At 46.4% G+C, this 18,859-nt stretch overlaps 2 pseudogenes; one reads left to right on the forward strand and one right to left on the reverse strand.

The window, feature by feature from the left end:
- Positions 1–9,170: 9,170 nt before the first annotated feature.
- On the reverse strand, positions 9,171–11,179 carry LOC136057638 (acrosin-like; annotated as a pseudogene).
- Positions 11,180–12,028: 849 nt separating this feature from the next.
- LOC136057873 (acrosin-like) lies at positions 12,029–13,650 on the forward strand (annotated as a pseudogene).
- Positions 13,651–18,859: the final 5,209 nt, after the last annotated feature.

Consider the following 18,859-nt stretch of genomic DNA (forward strand, 5'->3'; position numbering starts at 1 on the left):
AGGATAGTGGCCACTGTTGCGCCGCCACCAATTCCTCTTAGTTGGAAAACTAACAAGCCAGTACGGGTGGAACAGCGGCCTATGACAAAAGAGCGCATTGAAATAACACAACAATTGGTTCAAGAACAAATGATGGCAGGGCATATTCGTCCCTCTACAAGCCCCTGGAATACTCCAATCTTTGTAATCCTTAAAAAAAAACTGGAAAATGGCGTTTGCTACATGATCTCCAAAAAAAAATTAATGATCAGATGGAGACTATGGTAACCTTACAACCTGGTATGCCATCCCTATGTATGTTGCCCAGAAATTGGCATATACTGACCATAGACCTTAAGGATTGCTTTTTTACGATTCCTATAGCAGAGCAAGATTGTAAACGTTTTGCCTTCTCAGTACCTGCCGTAAACAAAATGCAACCTGCACAGAGATACGAATGGGTTGTTTTGCCGCAAGGCATGAAAAATTCTCCAACACTGTGTCAACTTTTTGTAGCTACAGCGTTGGTACCAATCAGGCAGCAAAATCCCAATACTATTATCTATCATTATATGGATGATATCCTTTTTTGCCAGCAGGAATCATTACAAAACAATGGGAAAAAAATCATTGTTGAACATCTTAAGGAATTCGGCCTTAAGGTAGCTCCTGAGAAGGTTCAACGGTCAAGTCCTTATTTGTATCTTGGTTGGTCTTTGTCTGACGCAATGATTTGACAGCAAGTTGCAGAGCTGGATGTGAATGTACACAATGTAACTGATTTACAAACAGTTCTGGGCCATATACAGTGGTTACGACCTACAGTAGGAATTACGAATCGTCACTTAGAACCATTGGTACAATTACTTAGGAGAAAAAGGTCTGCCAATTCTAAAATTACCTTGACTAAGGAAGCTACTGATACATTGCAGGAAATCAGCAAAATAATCAAAGCAGGAATATCTTATCGGTATTGTCCAGACCTTAGGTTATTGGTTGTTATCTATGTCCAAAGTACTCATGCCTTTGCAGTTGTTCGTCAATGGCAAAAAGAAAAGGGGGATGTGGGGGATATTAGGCAGCAATGTCTACAATGTCCAAGAAGGATGCCATTGACAAACAAAGAGAAAGGCAATGACAGATTACCTATATCTAATAAGCTGAGAGAATATCATTCACCACAAAGGATTGCAGTGGCAGTTTCATATCAGTCAAGCTGATGCAAGACTGTTTGTACAAACATGTCCACAATGCAGTCATCATAATGGAGGTCTTGGTATAGGGATCCAACAACAGGAGAATGGTCTGGACCAGCCACACTAATCTTCTCCGGTAGGGTTTATTCTTGTGTTTCTACAGATCAGAATGGACCAATTTGGATTCCTGCTCGCTGTGTTCGCCCTTGGCATGACCAGAAATAACTACATTGCATGGATCAACGGGAAAACATGAGTACCTTACATGGATTCCAGCTTGATACCATTTGGCCTTATCTCAAGGCAGAAAATAGCATCCAACCCTCTTACGGACTGGGGTTGTGTGCTTCTTTCTTATTGTTTTTTTTCTTTTTTTTGCAGATTGTTGTACTTTTTGATAACTTATGTATGCCATAGTATGTGATGAAGAACAGCTGGATTAGCCATTGAATGGTATCTCACTAATAACACTGATCATGGTATGACAAAAATGGGTGATTTTTCTGTGTTACCAATGTAGCCTTAAGAATCAGAATTATTAGGCATTATCTAGGTTGTTGTGTGCTTTTTCTATTTTAGTAGTGAATCGAGTGTGAATTAGATAGGATTTGATGTTACTAATGTTGTAACCTATGGAAATAGCACTTTTAATGTATTTAGAACGCAGTTATGTTGTTAGCCTATCAATTAGCTCTTTTCTAATTTGTTAAAACAAACCTGAAAAAGAATCCCAGGCAAAGGAATGATCTTGGGAAGGAACAAAGTATTCTGATAGCATCAGGACAATTGATATTTATGACTGTAAATATTTTTAGATAGAGCTAATCTTGATAGTTTATTCTGCTTTGCAAACAGGTGATCCTTTTGGATTCTGCATCATGCACTGGCCACGCATATGCAGTGTACAAATGGAAAAAACTTTGCAAACTCTGAGAAGAATTAAAATTGAAGGAAATCTGTGGTGGGTGAGAGAGGAAAAGTGCACCTTGAAGCAGGGGACGCCTTGCTAGCACTGCCTTTCGCATCCACCGCTGGTATGTTCCTTTTTTCTATTCTTTCTGGTGATCTGTCATTTCTTAAGGATTAATAGCTAAAAATACACCTTTTTAAGGAGTTTCTGCTTCGTGCTTGCTCCCATCTGAAAATAAATGTCTGCATGTGTCTGAGTGTATGTTGACTTAAACTTTAACCCCTTGTGCTACTCTGAATGTGCAGTCTGCTTGCTCCTGTTCTTAAGATGTCCTGTTTCTCAGATCCAGTATCTCCTGAAACAGCACCACTCGAGTTTTAATCACAGTCACCAAGTTAGGATGTTAGCTAGCAAAGGAAAATTATACCACCAGTGATGCTCTAGCAGATTTACCCACTGATATTGATTCTGTTTGACAGGCAACTTAACAAAGTTGTGCCACCACTGATCTTCCATTATTAACCAAAGGTATGATGGTGAAGATTTTAAGGGCACATGCTATATGAATCTTAGGGAACATTAGAAAACCACTATATCAAAGTATATAAAAATTAAAAGATTCTTCCTAATCAATTACTGAATCACATAGAATGATACCTTCAGGGACTCTTTTTCAGGTTGCAGGAACTTAAGCTGTAGGTAGAATATATGTTTGTTCTTTTGTTAATAAGTTTAATAGTATTTCTTGTCATTATGATATGATTGCCTTGTATCTTTTCTTACATTCAGCGTGTTAACTATTGAAACCTTGACTAAGTTGTGATAGCCTAAATGAACCTTTCAATGCTGTTACAAAGTTTTACACAAAACGAAGAGAGCTGAAGGTCAGGTGATTGGGATGCTGTGTACAAGGTGTAGCTATGTTACTAATGCGGTTTGTGATTTTGCAGTAAATTTATACTTGACATTGTAAAACGCTTACTGTCCAAACTACTTTCTGCTGTTTTGTTAGCGCAAAAAGAAAAAGGGGGAATTGTGGAGAACTGGCTTGGGAAAGGAGGTTGTGTGTGCTTATCTTTGTAGCAGTGCGAACAAAACAGCATGTTCAGATCACTGAATTTTGAGAAGTAGTGCACCGTTGACCAGGCAACGATGAGGGAGTAAGTTTGCGGTGGAACCAGATGGCCCTGGTATGTGTGGGAAAAGAAGAACTAATTGGACACTACTTATCTTGCAAGGACAGAGCAAGAACCACTGCTTAACAATTATTCTAAAAATAGCATATGTTCAAGGGGTATAAAAGTATGTAACCTGCGCAATAAAGTTGGCTCAGCTGCATAATCATATTGATGTCTCTCTGAGTCCTTGCATCGGCATCTTAAGAAGATCGTTCCGGCGCGGCCGTGGGTCATCCTCCTGGGGTCACCGCAACACAGACCATCCAATTCCAACTCCTGCCATGAGTAGGGACGCCACTCCACAACAGACCAGGCTGCCCAGGGCCCCAGCCAGTGCCCCAGGTCTTGAGCACCCCTGTGGACGGTGCATTCACATCTCTGTGGTCATCCTCACCATTCTCATGTTGAATAATTTCTTCCTTGTATCTACTCTCAAGCTCTTCTCTGTTTTAAAGTTGTTGTCCCTTGTCGTATCACTGCTGTACCTGACAACCCCAATTTATTGCAGAATAGTAGTTCATAAGTTCATAACTTATGAACTACTGTTTTAAAGTTGTTGTCCCTTGTCGTATCACTGCTGTACCTGACAACCCCAATTTATTGCAGAATAGTAGTTGAGGACCAGGACTGTTTATGCTTCCAGTGGCAGTAGAAAGTAAATTGTTCCATTGAACCCAGCTAGATTTCCTGGATGGGCTCTTAGTGACTGTCAGATTGGGATTTGATTTTCATTTTCCCTGAGTAACTAACTATACTGCTCTATCACAGTGTTTGCTATTAGCCAGGTAATTACAAGCACAGCATCTTAAATCTAGTTTAATATTAATCTATGTCAAATTTACAGTGGCAGCCTGCTTGTCTTACTAAGGAATATTGATGTAATGATCCCCTTGAAAGAATACAGCCTAAAACGCAGCAGGCAGACATTTCCTTGAGATGAAAAGAAGGATGTTGTTGGCTGGCAGAGCCACTGCTATTTCTGTAACTTTTGTTTTAAGGTGCTGCTTGCTGGCAATCATGTTCCTTTAGTTTTCCTTTTGATGACAGATAGATTCAAATTTGAGAAAGAATTTGGAAGAACATATGGACCTCTCAAGGATATACTTCAAATACCAGGATTTGTGGTAAATTCCTCAAATTCTTAGATCTGCTCTGAACAAAAGGAAAGAGCTCAAGTGGAAATCAGTGAAACTGCCTGTATCCCCCTTCCTCTGTTTTCTGTCTTAGCCCCTCCTCCTGGGGCTTTGGGAGGGGGGAGTTGCTGGGGCCCTGCACACAGGGACCTGTGTGGTGGGGCTGAAGGGAGCTCCTCTGCTCAGTCTAGTTATGTACAGGATTAGTTCTCGCAAAATGAAAGTCTGGGAAACAATAAAAATTTGAGGGAAATAATTCAGCCCAAACCTAATAGAGCTTTGCTTTCCCTTTCCCTCTCCCTTTCCCTTTCTTCTGTTAGAAAACAATTCAGCAAATTGTACTGTGTTGGTTTCAGCATCAGTCTGGACCTGAATTGTCTCTGTAGTGCATAGGAGTTGTGTTTTTTTTTGTTGTGACTCCATGTTCCTGCTGAGTGCAGCCTCCTGCGCTGTGGACATGAGATATCCATGATGCCATTTAGACACCAAAAGCATGTTGCTGACTGCTACAGAGTGCGAGTGGTTCTGCTGCTGTGTTTGGCAGGGCGACAGGAGGAGACATCAAAGCCAATGCAGTACACACCAGCACCCCCAGAGAGAAATTCTCATTTCAAGCTTCTCAACGTGCCGGGAGTTTTTGCATTTTAAAAATGTTAAAATACCGCTGTTATTTCTGCAGGAAGGATTTTTGTCTCTCAATTTACAGCTGCTTTCATGTTAGTTTCTTGAAACTTTCCCACTTCCTGGTGGAATTTTCTTACTGTTTTCTGCTGTACATGAGATATATAGCAGTAAGACAACAAGTAAAGCAGGAAATCAGCCCTTATGCTATCAAATTTCCATCCTGTATATCCAGAGTTTGCACAAAGCAAAGCTTAAATACTTCATGACCATAATTGCTTTTTCCTCTCCCGAGAATTTGATCTCTGAGGAATCCAGCAGAGCACACAAATCCTCTCCTGAGAATTTGATCTTTGAAAAAAACTCAGCTCAATAACAACCACAGTTCTTGATGGCCTTAACAGAAATTAGGTATATATTGCTGTCTTTATTCTTTGATATATAACCTTTCTTTTTTCTTTATTTTAAAGTTGAGTTAGTCTTCATTCACTAAGTGTTCCAGGTAGTTCTGTATTGGAAACTGGGAGTCATCAGTATTTAACACTTCATGGGCTGCTGTGTTTTTGCCAAGTTAGCAGTTATTGTGATTTTTCCTCTGAGGCAGTGATAGAGTTATTGACTGATGCTTGACAAAACCTGGGTGTGAGGAGGTTTGGGATACAAGGGAGAATTAGAAACATGCTGGATTTAGTTTCTCAGATTCCTTATGCTTCAATGCCTTGTGCAGCACACTGGGTTTGTACTGTTACTGATCAGTAAATGTAATTTCTGATCAACTACCTTTATAGAAATATAGCTATATTACCTTTGTTGCCCTGCCTTGCTGGACTTTTAGCCTCAGCAATGATAAAAACAAATGCACATTTGCTTGACAAGAGTGAGATCAAAGCCATGGTGTCCGGCCAGCTGTGCCTCTTGGTACTGATGGTAATGATGAATATTAACACTGCCCTTTCTTGTCTTAAGGGCATTATTTTCCATAAGAGCTCCATTGGCAGTCCTAGTATCTGCTGAGATTCATTCTAAGTGTGATTAATTTTCATTATGTTTCAAAGATGTTCAGTGTCACTCAGCTCCTGTTTGGATTGTTGCCCACTTCCTAGACTTAACTTTTAGTTTCAGAGATGCTGTGTGGCATCTACCTGTCTTGTGGGCAGCTGTGTTGACCCCGAAAAAATCAGATGGCTTCCTCTAGAAGATCACCATCTCTACACCTTGATCCATGTGATGCATGCAAAAGAGTGAAGCATTATTGTTGCTTTGCATTCATATTGATTCTATGAATAAATAATAGGCTCCTTGTAATGATGAAGTGGTAACTGTAGTTTCCTTAAGGGTGTAAGTGCCAAGCTAAATATTTAAACCCCACGTAAATAATTGAGTATCAGTCCCTCTTCAAGGGAAGGCAATAGGGGTTGTAATTTCACCTCTCCCTGAATTATCTGCTTCTTGGTGCAATACACCCATCTGGGAACCACAAGCTATTAAGAAGGTTGGCTACAGTGTTTTTGTACCCAAACCAGATTTTTCTTCCTTCTGCCAGTGTGTCAGCAAATCATTTTAGCGTGCTCTGACAGGTAGTAGCATGGGTGGGCTGCGCTCATACTCCAAGATATACCTTGCTAAGGTTTGAAAACCCAAATCCTTAATGGTCTGCCACTTGGCCTTTTTATTCCTTTATAGATTTTATGGACAGTGAGATAATCTGAGGGTTATGAGAGTCTCATCTTTATGAAACAAAAGGTTGCTGCAGGATGTGGGGGACCTCGGAAGGTGAAGGCTGGGACAAGTGCAGGAAGGAGTAAAATCATTGTATTTTCCACCAGGAAAAGCTGAGTTTGGCTGTGAGGAAGGATTTAACAGAAGTGGCAGAGCTCAGTAGAGAGCAGGATGTGGAGGAGGGTAATCTGGGAAATGGGTTTAGAGGTAAATCTCCTCTTGGCCTCCAGTTATATAAGGTCTGTGGGCAGGGAGCTCTGGAAGGCAGGCTTCTTTTCTCCTTCCTTCTCTTATGGTACCTCTGGCATCTCTGCGAGGAGTGACACAGCGTCACTGAGAAGACAAAAATGCAAGTGTCATCATCACAGGTGCATCCCCATCTCCCGAGAGTCACTCCTCTGGCTCCCACGTGCTTTTAAAGCCACGTAATTTTCAACAGCTCAACAGCTGAGCCACAAAATTCTCATCAGCTTTCTCAAACAGAATTCTCAACAGCTGAGCCACAAAAAAAATTCCACTAAGAACTTTTTCCCTGTCAGTTTGTGGGATGTCACTTGCTGCATTCATAGAAAGGGCTTTCTCAGGTGGTGTGCTGCCACGTCAGGTACCCTGGAGCATAAATACCATTACAAGGTTACCGTTTTGCAGCACTTTGCTAAGAACAGCAAGATAGCTTATGTTTTGTTGTAGTGGACATAGGAAGAGGAAAAAATGTAGATCCCTCCTTAGCAGTTTGTGTAAATTCTGCAAAGGAAGCAAGAGAATTTAGATCTCTGGGTAAGGAAGTGTAGTAAACCTGTAGCAGTTTGCTGTGGCAGAAATCAGGTTGTTCTTCCTAACAAAGCACTTGCCTTTGCAGCACATTGCTTTGTGAGCTGATTTATGTGCAAGGTGGGTGATAGCAGTGGCTTGGTGTCTCGTGTCCTTGTGAGATGTTAATGAAGTCAGGCTGTGTTTTCCAAGATGTTTATTGTGTTGATCTTTAGAGTGAGTTCCTCTAGTGATACTGTAATGCAGGATAGATAGAGCCACTAGAGGAAGATAGATGAGAAATACTGCGATGTACCCAGCCAGCAGATAGTGTTTCCTGATGTGTATATAAATCCCCATACTCCGGGAGTACAAGCAGAGTAGTTAGAGACAGGAAAACCATTCTGTTAAGATTTCTGAAACTCACCCCTTAAGCAATTTCTGTCAAGTCAGAGAAGTAGATTAGAAACTGCTGAACGCATAGCTTGGTTGAGAAACTGGTGGTGAATAGTACTGAGGGGTACAAATGATGTATTTGGAAATCTTGAACTGTGGGAGTGTATAATATTCCTTTTAATAATTATCATAATTTTCATATAACTCTGAAGGATGCGTCTAATTAAAGAACAGATGTTTAAATTCTTTATCATTTTCTTCACATATAGAGATGTGAAAGTCATCAGAGAAAACTGATTCACATCTAAATTTGTGTGTTGTTACTCGACCTGTGATTGTGTAGCAAGGGAAGAAGGCGTTAAAAGATATTTCTTATCTCTAGATTCGCTAGAAGCAGGCTTAATAAACCTTTATTAAGAAACAGTGGCAATTTATATAAATGCCCTGAGTTGTGAACTAAGAGGCTGTGCAGTGGATAAGCTCTGTGAACTTCACTTCTCTGTGGGGCAGATGTGTATATGGGTGGGGGGATGTTGCTGGCGATGGTGAGGGCCTGCACAGTCCCACCTAAACTTGCTGGTGAACCTGAACTGGAGGTACAAACCACTGCTCCAGGTGGAACTATGAGGCCTCAAGAGAAATGGCTGAATGACAGAGGGACCCAGCTTTCATGTGCCAAAGGAGATAATCCTAGCACAAAGCAAGCAGTGCCTCCTGTGTGGACAACATAAGCCTGCTCCATGATCCTTTGTATTTGCAGAGAAAATTATGCAGTCCGTGATGAAAACCTTGAAGCTATGCCTGCATTGGCAATGACAGCAGAGGCATCCAGATGGAATCTAATCTAGGTTGAGCTAGTTGTACTCAAACTTCAAATGGCTTGTCTACAAGCTGTATGTGATATCCCTTATGTCCTTCTTAAAACAAAAAACAAAAACAATAACAAAAACAACAACAACAAAAACCTTTTAGTTTAGAAATGATGCTTAGTGAGTAAAACTAACACTTCTCGTGTAGGTAAACTAAAAATTACCAGCTGGGGCTCTGGGAGGGCACGGCCTGGGGACACAGGGTCAGGGACCTCGCACGTACGCTCTGTGTACGTGCCAGCCTCCTTTTGCAGGTGCCAGGTAGGGAAGCCTTTGCCCGGCAGAGGAGATTGAACTCAGCAGGGACACGGATTGCTGTGAAAATGAGAAACTTTATTTCTCCAACAGAGTAAACATCAACATTTGGGTGAAATCAGAAGAGAGAAGGTAGGACAGACGGCACTTGGGCATTAAGGGAAGAAAGGGGTCGTGCTACACTGCAGCCTGCCATGGGTCACGTGGCTATTTCAGCCTTGCTTCCTCTGAACCAACGCAGCAGTTCCTGGAGCCAACTGATGAACTCCCGGACTTTCTGGGCTGGAAAAGGACACGCTGTAAAGAGGCTGGACTGCGTTGGCCTCTGGTACGGGGTTGACGTATGCACTGGAGGTGCTGCTGTAGTGGGCACCTCTGCTGTCAGCAGTCTCATCTGCTCCAGGATCCAGTGCCAGAAGTGCTGAGTGGAGGCATAGACTCCAGGCTGGTGCATTCTCCCACAGCCCCTCCCCCAGCTGGTCACGCCAACGAGCCAGAAGTAGTCGGCTCTTTTATCCCTGCACATCAGAGGACCACCGCTATCGCCCTGCAGAGGAGGAGAGAAGGCCAAGATGTTACTGGGCGGCCACATCAGCTGCAGAGCTGGCTATCTCACAACACTCCCTAGAGCCACATTCAGTGCACAGAAAAGTTCCGCTTGGGTGCTAGAGCCTCATAAAGCTTCTGGGAGGGGGTTGCAGGCATGGAAAGCAGTTCTCCCGCCCTCATCTCTGTGCAATGATCTGGTGTGAGGCGAGAGACGTGTCCCAGGACTGGCTCTGGACCTCCAGGGCACTAACAGCACCCGGGGGTTCTCTCCAGGCACAGTCCCAGGCACGTGAGGCATGGGGAGCCAGGGGGAGGAGCTGCAGATGGGAAAGGGGGGTGAGTTCCAGAGGTGGTGAGCACCCGGAACTGGGAGGGCGGCTTGCAGGCACAGCATGGCTGCGTGTCAGCATGCAGCTTCTACCCGGCAGGTGTCGATGCCTCCCTGCGGATATCCAGCACACAAGTTGTGGGGATAGATGGCCCCAGCATACCAGTGGCTGCTGTTGCAGAGTCTGAGGTCAATGAGCCGGACCTTGGCCTCCTGAAGGATGTGGTACGGTTTGGCAGGTTCCTCCTGTAGGGCTGAGAGCAAAGAGCACAATTGGCAGCATCAGCTCCTTGCCGGTTCTCATCCTGTTTGGGGGTGAACCCCCTCTCCTAGGTCTTGGCTTTGTGTCCTGAGATGTACCGACGCTTCCCTGCTTTGGGAAATGGGTCAGGCCCATCCCTCTCTACAGACACATCACCATGGTGCGTGTCACCCTGGGGTTCAGTGCCGCCATCAGGGATGCCTGCCCCCTGCCTCAGCAGCACGCCAAGCTTTAGTTGCACATTTTGGATACTCACATCTCAGACCCATGTGTCCCCAGCCACTGACGTAGCACTCGGAGAGCTCTGCCACGTTCAGTGAGGCATCAGGCATGCAGGAAAGCTGGATGTAGGAGCTGCAGAGGTCAGGTTGGTCCAGTTCCAGCAAGGCGATGGCGTTGGCCATGGTGTCTCTGTGGTAATACTCGTGCACTATGACCCGCTTCACGTTGCGCACTACAGCTTCAGGGCCCAGGCGAGTCAAATTGTTGGCACTGATCACCACGTGCCACGGTGTGTAGTGACTGGAGGAAGAATGGAGGAAGGAGTCAGCTGGAACACAGCCATGTTCTGCAGCACCCAGGAGGGTTGCACCCAGGAGCACCCACACGCTGGCTGTACTGCAAGGAAAGGGACAGCCCTTACCTCGCGTCCTCAAAGCAGTGCGCTGCCGTGAAGACCCACTGCGGGCTGATGAGGGACCCTCCGCATACGTGTCCTGTGCCCGCAAACCAGGTACTCTGTAGGCTGACAATCCACAGCCAGGCCCCATGCTAGGCATCCGTGCCGCCCACGATGCGCGTTCTCCCAGACCGAGAGGCCATGGGCCGGAGCCCGCAAGTGCTGCAATGAGAAAGATGGTGAGTGCCACTGCCGGCTGCTCCCTCACCCTGCTCACGCTGCACGTGAGCTGCTGTCCGGGTGCCACTCACTCGCAGACGCCCGAGGTGTGGTGCATGGGCCAGCACACAGCCAGCGGCATGAGGAAAAGGAGCAGCAGCAGCACCATCACTCCTGGAGGAGAGAGGCAGCGCATCGCGCCCGGCTTCATCGCTGTCGACTTCATAGGTTCATAGGTTCATAAGGTTGGAAAGGACCTACAAGATCATCTAGCCCAACCATCCTCCTATCACTATCCGTACCCAACTACTAAATCAAATCCCTTAGCACCTCATCTAAACGCTTCTTGAACAGCGCTAGGGACGGTGCCTCAACCACCTCCCTAGGCAGGCCATTCCAGTGCCTGACCACTCTTTCAGAAAAAAAAACGTTTCCTCAGGTCTAATCTAAATCTTCCCCGGCGCAACTTGTGGCCATTCCCTCTCGTCCTGTTGTTATTGATCAGGGAGAAGAGGCCCACCCCCTCCTCACCACAACCCCCCTTCAGGAAGTGGTAGAGTGCAATAAGGTCTCCTCTGAGCCTCCTCTTCTCCAGACTAAACAATCCCAGCTCCCTCAGCCGCTCCTCATAAGACTTGTGCTCCAGACCCCTCACCAGTTTTGTTGCCCTTCTCTGAACATGCTCCAGGGCCTCAATGTCCTTCTTGTAGTGAGGGGCTCAAAACTGAACACAGTACTCGAGGTGCAGCCGTACCAGAGCTGAGTACAGGGGGATGATCACCTCCCTGCTCCTGCTGGCTACACTATTTCTAATACAGGCCAGATTTCTAATTCAGCCACAGTGTGCCCAGTGCTGACGCTGACGTCACAGAACCATTGGTTCCAAGGGCTGTGCCACCACCAGGGGTTGTGCCGGGGGGTCCGGGTAGGGGCGGGACCCCTGAGGGACAGGACGAGCACCTGGCTGCCAGCGCTGCCTGCTGATAGCAGGAGGAGCACAAGTGGCTTTGCAGAGCATTTGGATGCTGGAGCACAGCTGTGACAGATGAGCAGCGATGTGCTGGGGCATGCCGTGTCCCCATGTGCACATAACTGCATTGGGAGCGACAAACACAGTCGGTACATCAGCACACAGACACATCAAACACGGTACATCAGGGGTCCTGGCCTCGCAGTGCCCCGTGGGGAGGAAGGGAAAGGGAGAGGGAGGGAGATGACGGAGAGAAACAAAGAGGGAAGGAGATGAGGAGGGAGAAACAGTGTCTCACAGGCAGTGGCACACGCTTCTTTCTCACTGCAGCACCTGCGGGCTCCGGCCCTTGGCCTATCAATACGGCAACATGCGTGTTGTGGGAGGTACGGATGCCCTGCACGGATCCTGGCCATGGATTGTCAGTATCCAGAATCCCTGATTTTCTGGCACAGGACACATGTGTGGACGGTCCCTCATCAGCCCACAGTGGGTCCTCTCAGCAGCGCACTGCTTTGGCCATCCCAGGTAAGGGCTATCCCCTTCCCTGCAGTACAGCCAGCGCGGGACCGCAGGTTCCAAGGCTGTTGGCATGCCCAAGGCAGAGCAGCAATGTCGCAGCCCTCCTCTCCTCTATGGCTCTGCTCCTTCTCACTTCCCTGTCCATCTCCCTGCCACCTACGTTCTGGAGTCACGTGTGATGATCGGTGCCAACGATCTGACTCAGCTGGGCCACGGGGTGGAAGTGCGCACTATCAGAAGAGCGATCCTTCACGAGCATTATAACAACAAGACCATGGCCAACGATATAGCACTGCTGGAACTGGACCGACCCGTCTGGTGCAGCGACTACATCCAGCTCGCCTGCGTGCCTGACACCTCACTGTGTGTGGCTGAGCTGATGGAGTGCTACGTCAGCGGCTGGGGTGTCACACAGGCCAGATGTGAGTACCCAAAGCGCACGGCTGTGCTGTCTTAAAGCTTCAAGCCAGACCCGGAGTGACGCCGTAGCGGTGTATCCGTGGAGACGGATGGGTCTGAGCCATTTCCCAGAGCAGGGAAACGGCGCTACAGCTCAAGACACCAAGCCAAGACCTAGGGAAGGTGACGGTGTCACTTGTGTTCTGTGCTCACAGCTGCACAACCTGCCCAGTCTGCCGAGGTCCTGCAGGAGGCCAGGGTCCAGCTCATCGATGTCCAGCGCTGCAACAGCAGCCAGTGGTACGGAGGGGCCGTCCATCCCCACAACGTGTTTGCTGGTTATCCTCAGGGCGGCATCGACACCTGCCAGGTAGGAGCTGCATGCCGACACATAACCGTGCTGTGCCCGCAAGCCGCCCTCCAGTAACGCTCTGCGCTTCTCTCCCCCACTGCAGGGCGATAGCAGTGGCCCTCTCGTGTGCAGAGACAGCAACGCCAACTACTTCTGGCTCGTCGGTGTGACCAGCTGGGGGAAAGGCTCCACCCAGCACTACTACGACTGGATCCTGCGACAGATGAGAGCAGCCGCCCACCAGACATCATGCACCTGGACTCATGTCACGACTGCCCCGTCCCACTACCATGCGACCGAGCCTGTGCCAACACCAACACAGCCCAGCGTGTCCAGCTCCTGCCCCTATGTACTCCAGAAACTGAATGATTTTGTCACTGGGGTGCAGGAGCTCCTGCAGACCGCGTTTGGAAAGAAGGCTTAAACAGTCGCATTGCACACAGCAGGTTGCAGCGTAATGCCTCATGGCAGCCCCAGTGCCAAAGCTCTCCTCTGTCCTGTCATCTTCTGTCCTCTCTGCACACAGAGATTGAAGTTTACTGAGTTAGACAAATAAAGGTTCTCATTTTCACAGCAACCCGTGTCTCCGCTCAGTTCAAATTCTAGTGCCAGGCAAAGACTTCCATACCTGGCACGTGCAAAATGAGGCTGCGTGCAGACTGCAGGCCAGCACCAGGAGAGAGTGGCCAACGAGGGCTGAAACCATGTGCAGTCAGTGTGTGCTGATGTACCGACTGTGTTTGTCACTCCCAATGCAGTTATGTGCACATGGGGACACGGCATGCCCCAGCACATCGCTGCTCATCTGTCACAGCTGTGCTCCAGCATCCAAATGCTCTGCAAAGCCACTTGTGCTCCTCCTGCTATCAGGAGGCAGCGCTGGCAGCCAGGTGCTCGTCCTGTCTCCCAGGGGTCCCACCCCTACCTGGACCGTACACAGGAGCGACCCTGGAGGACCACCCTGGTTCTAGGAGGAGCTGGTTGACGTGGGAGACCACCAAGAGGTCTGTATGAATATGTGTTACATGAAAAAATACAATCTGTTCACAAATGATCAACTAGGGGAGCGGTTTGGGAGAGTTATCCCAGCGCTACCCCAGCGCTGCCAGTAACAGTACCTGCTTAATGGTCATACAACTTTCGATGTTAAGTCTCTGTTGAGTGTCCCTCCAGAAAGGTCACTCCACCGGTTAAATTCGGATGGCAAGGGCTATCAATTGGTACAATATTTGAAGGCAACAAATACAACTGTCCAAGATACCTGAAGGGAGGTTGTAGTGAGCTGGGGGTCGGCCTCTTCTCTCGTGTGGCTCGTGATAGGACCAGAGGGAATGGCTTCAAGCTGCACCAGGGGAGATGTTAGGAAAACTGGCTACATCCACAGGCTGGATGTTAGGAAAACTACTACTCTGAAAGAGTGGTCAGGCACTGCAATAGGCTGCCCAGAGAGGTGGTGGAGTCACCGACCCAGGAGGTGTTCAAGGTATAGCTGGACGTTGTGTTGAGGGACATGGTTTAGTGAGAGCTATTGGTGATGGGTGAATGGTTGGACTGGATGACCTTACAGGTCTTTTCCAACCTTGGTGATTCTGTGATTCTGTGATACACACCTGGTGGAGGCAAATCCATATACTTTATTAACCCAGTTAAAGAATGAGTAGGTGGGGTTTATCATTCTGGATTTGAAGGCTGCCTTTCTCAGCATGGTTTTGCCACAAGTTAAAATCCCAGCATGGGGAGAAAAGACTTGGTTAACCTGGACAGTGTTACTGAGGGTTATGAGAACAGCCCAGTGATGTTTGAGAACTAGTTAGCGTGGGAGCTCGAGACTTGGGATCCTCCATCCCAAGGTGGAACTGTAGTGCAGCACATGGATGCCACAAGAACAAAAGAGGACCGTGTACAGTGGACTGTGAGTCTGCTGAATTTTCTTGGATTAAATGATTACCATGTTTCTCAACAGAAAGCTCAACTGATCAAAGAGGACTTGGAACAGAACAGAAGGAAGTAATTTGCTGAACACCCAGAACACCAACGCGGAGCTCCCTCTGACCCAGCAGTGTGACTGCTTGGAGACCATCTATGCCAGTCGGCCAGACCTAAAGGAGGAACCATTGGATGGTGCTGAGGATTCCTGGACTCATCGACCGAAGCAGTTTTATGAGACTCAGAAACCGTAAGACAAGATATGCAGTACAAGGCAGGGGACTATTCAACTAATCCAGGGACTCGATTGAGTGCATGTTAAGGATTCCTCCGGTGACTCGTTAGAAGAAAAGTGGGGTGGACCCTATCAAGTCCTGCTCACCACTGATACAGTGATCAAGATCAAGGAAGCACCTTCATGGATCAAGAAGGCTCCAGGCACTCAGTGGACTTCTGCCATCAAAGAATGCTTGAAACTTTTGATAAGATAAAAAAAAAAAAAAAAAGCTTAATGTTTGTATATTCTGAATAACTGGTTTTAGCTTGGCAAGAGAGTATGTATGTGCAAATGGCTCAGAAAAATAGCACAAGGTTTTAGCCTTTCAGATTGGTATGTACTGTCAAGTCGCAGGGGGAAAGAGACACTTGGATATGTAATCCTCAGCAGAAATTGGGTGGAGAATGCGTGAACTGGTTGGAGGTTGGCTGGACGGAGGAAGGAGGTTGAACTGTACCGATGGACAAGATATGGAAAAAGCCTTAGGCCCCCACGTTCATCCTACAGGGATGAGGGAAGGGTAATATATCACAGGAACTAATCACATTCTAGTCAAGAGGTAGGGATTTTAAGTACAACTTCAGGGAACACAGTACGGGGAGTTTGTTTTACCATAGCAAAGGCGTCACAAAGTGCAGACCGGGACCAGGAAAATGGTGGTTATGCAGAGATGGTAGGGCAAGAAGAGAATTTTTTAATACAGTGCTACCTTCTGGTGCTGCTGTAAAGGCCTGGCAAATAAAGCACCAAGTGGAAACAGGGAAATAATTCAGGAAGACAATAATGGACAAGTGAGGTACAGTAGGCAAAAGAATTGACCTAGGACATAGAAAAGGGGGGACTGAATCAAAGAATTGAATTGGATTGAATCTAAACTAGTCATCACAGCTTGAGCAAACAGGAAACTTTAGGAAGAAACTCAGGGACCATAGAAATGCAGCACTGCTGAAGAGAGCTGCTGTTTGCAACTCAATACAAGGGCGGGCCCACAAAGATAAGGACAACACAACGGTGGGTAGGGTGGTTGTTTACAACACAATGGAGGGTCCGGAGAAGATAAGTGCAGTTGCTGTTTGCAACTCAGTGGGGGAGTCTGTGAAGAGAAGGAGGCAGATTTGCTGGCGACTTAACGTAATCGCCTTAACATCTGGAAATTTACTTTTAGCTTTAATCCTCTGACCACCGGAGATGTCACTCGTTTTGGAATTTCTGTCCATATCTTTGGGATGTGATGTGTTATCTTTGGGATTTAATGTGTTATGCCTTTAAATGTCTAGTTGTTTCTCCCGTCAGTGTGCACTTTTGGTGGAGGGATCCCCCATGCACCCAGTGCTGTAATAAAGGGAATAGCTGCTTGACATAACTCATTGGTGTGTCAAGGTACTTTGTCGGATTGCTCAGCATCAACTTATTATTTTGTTTATTTTCAAATAGAAAGCTCTCTGAGATATAAACATTATTTTCTTTATTCTGACCAGGATGAAACATGACAGTAGTGGGCTTCTCATAGACATGCCTGATCGCAAATGTCCTGAGGTTCTTCTGCCCTTATGCATACCACGCACTCCTGGAGCACACCCAAAGCTGTGTGACACTGATGCCTCGGTACTTGTGGAACCACATAAAGCTATTAGGGTGTCTGAAGGAGGGCTACAAAGATGGAGAAGGATCCGGAGGGGAAGATGCAAGAGGAGGCTGAGCAGCTCTTCACAGGGCGTGGTGGCACAGTGCTGAGCTCTGCTCTCTGTGACAGCAGCAGGGCCCATGCTCTCAGATCTATGCTTTGATTTTTGGCTGGTCCTGTGTAGAGCCAGGAGCCCAACCAGGTGGTCATTATGAGTCCCTTCCAACTCAGGATATTCTCCGATTCTCTGATTCAATAAACATTACCAATCATATTCCACAACATATACAGATTTAAAAAATAACAGAAAAAGGGTTTCCTCCCTCAGACTTTACCTCAATAAGGTACATCACTCAAAGGAGTGAGTGAAAAGGGTTTTTTGCACACGTAAACACACAAACCATTTAAATGTGCTTTTGAACTTTTTCTTTTGCACTTTATTGTGAAAAGCATTACAGAACGTTCCTCAGTGATATGTGATAAGGAACGATCAAAACTCCATCAAAGCCATTAAGCCCATCAAACCTGGCAAACACTTGAGACAGAGCCAATGGGTGGGATGCTCATGTCCCAGCCCTGAACCACTTGACCATACCTGGGGTTTGATTTGTCAAGTCCGAGCCCTTAAAAAGTGGCCCAAGAGCCCTGAGTTTTGGGGACAGCGTGGGACACTGGACGGGAGTCACAGCAGTTGGAGCATATTGAGAGGTATCTGTTTCAGCTGCCTATTAATAATAACCCTAACACAGAAGGTGACGCCTCTCACTGCCTCGTGCAGGAATTGACAGATAAAATACATGTCAAAAGCAAGCAGAAGACAAAACAATAAGAAAAAACCCAAACCGTCAGGCAATAATTTGAAGTGTCCCTTTGATTGTCTAACATCCACTGTCACAGAGATGGAAGCACCAGTGAACAACGAAATGCCCAAAGGAGTGCTGCGGGGCTGTATCACAGATGCCATGGATAACCACACAGTGCTTGATATGGGTGGTACTGCCCTCGGGTGGGAAGATGGTCGGTGTGTACACATACACACCTGTGCTCCGGCTTTCTGTTGAATACAGAAGGCCAATATTACCCTCAATTCCTCTTAGTGAATGTAGACATTTAAGACCCAAATTTTGTGCTCTTTGGTTTTTTCTATTACTCAGTGTCCATTATAAACTCAGAGTCAGGTTTGCTTATCCCTAGAATTATCCCCAGATGCCGTGAGTGACGCAGTGTATGCTGGAAGCACACATCAGTTCTTGCTCTTCTCACTTCTCAGGAGGAAGCCAGACTCAGCAGCCCCCCTTACTCACTCACAGTGCTGCTATCAGCTCCAGAGTTCAGAGGTCAGGGTAAGTCTATCACCAGTCAAGTTGTATGGGTAGAATCACACACAGAATCGTAGCGGTTGGAAGGAGATCATGTAGTCCAACCTGCTACAGCGGGTTCCTAGAGGAAGAAAAAGTCCACAGAATCACCAAGGTTGGAGACAGAAGCGTTCTGAACAGCCTACGGGGCATGGCATCACACACCAACACAGACAGCTCAGTTTGAACATCTGAACATCGTTCTCTCATGAAATTCCAGCAAAGATTTTTTCTGCAAAGGAGCTACACTATTTCAGAAAAGACAAACATTGCATTTATAGAATTAATCCATCCATACATCCAACAGGACCTTAAATTAACAATCATGTTAAATATTCTTTATGATAGCTCATTGAATTTCAATTTTTCTTTAATATAAATTTATAAAGTTATTTTTTAATATAAAATCAGGGATATGGTAAGAAATTTGAAAAAACAGTAACTTCAC

Source organism: Cyrtonyx montezumae, unplaced genomic scaffold (assembly GCF_038088225.1).
Source record: "Cyrtonyx montezumae isolate F1298 unplaced genomic scaffold, pur_monq_1.0 scaffold_7, whole genome shotgun sequence".
NCBI lineage: Eukaryota > Metazoa > Chordata > Aves > Galliformes > Odontophoridae > Cyrtonyx > Cyrtonyx montezumae.